This window comes from Gopherus flavomarginatus, chromosome 8 (genome assembly GCF_025201925.1).
Source record: "Gopherus flavomarginatus isolate rGopFla2 chromosome 8, rGopFla2.mat.asm, whole genome shotgun sequence".
Lineage (NCBI taxonomy): Eukaryota > Metazoa > Chordata > Testudines > Testudinidae > Gopherus > Gopherus flavomarginatus.
The window spans coordinates 6,551,405-6,552,434 of NC_066624.1; positions in this window are offsets into that span (position 1 = coordinate 6,551,405).

Genomic DNA, 1,030 nt, shown 5'->3' on the forward strand with positions numbered 1-1,030 from the left:
CTGGGAGATGAAAAGCCTATTGGGAGATAAAAGGTGATGTTAAAAGAGAGGACTGCTCCTTGACTCCTGGGACATGTTCTGAAAGGGGCAGGGGAATCCATCCACATTTTCAGCATCTCCTCCTGTGATTTTCAAGTATCAAGACTTTTCACCCTCTTGGACCGGCCCTTTACACTTTCATCCTCAGGGAGCTAGTCAAGTGTCTTTGATCAAGGGTAAGGAAACTCTTAACCAAGTCCTGACTGCTTCTCCCTGACAGATCTTCTGGCATGGATGTCGTACAGCTCAGGTGTTTGTCCAGCCTCTGCTTCACTCACAGATTTCTTCCCTAGAAGTTAGCTGTTTACTGGTGTTTCTCTAGTCATTATTTCCCATATGTTGTGTCACCATTCACTGTCATTTCTGACCCACAAATCCAAGGAGCTGTTGTCACCCCCTGGTGAGTGTGTGTTACAGGTCCACCGCTCTGCTGACCTGCAGAGGATATGACTTGATAGATTCCCTTGCTATACTGTACAGGCTTGGCTTAAGATCTTGCAGCTCATGCTTTTAGGTCAGGAAGTCAGTGTTTCGATCCATGGTGTGACTGCCAGGAGGCGTCTGTCACAGTATGGCAACAGATGCAGTGATTTCTTCACATTTCTACACACAGCCTAAGCACGGATGCAGAGTTCTCTGCATGTTTGCTCTGCTTTTCTTTCTGGGCTAGGAGTGTGCATAGAGCATACCTCCCAGGTAGAGCCGCTGGCTGTGGAGGAGAGATCACTGGCTGGGACTGCTGCTGAGTTGCATAAGTGGTGTTTGTTGGAAACTGCTGTCATTCCGCTTATCCCCAGCAGGGGGTGATATATTTCTACACCCTCTCCTTTCTGTTTGGCATGACATGGGGTTCCAAGAAAATGGACCTCCTTGCAGAGTGGTCAGAGCCCGTGCCAGAGTTCTGGGGGCAAGGTTGGGGGGTCAGAACAAGGCTCGGTGTGTAAGAGCAGTAGCCTGAGTTTGGGGTCCTAGTACGGAAATGGACAGAAAT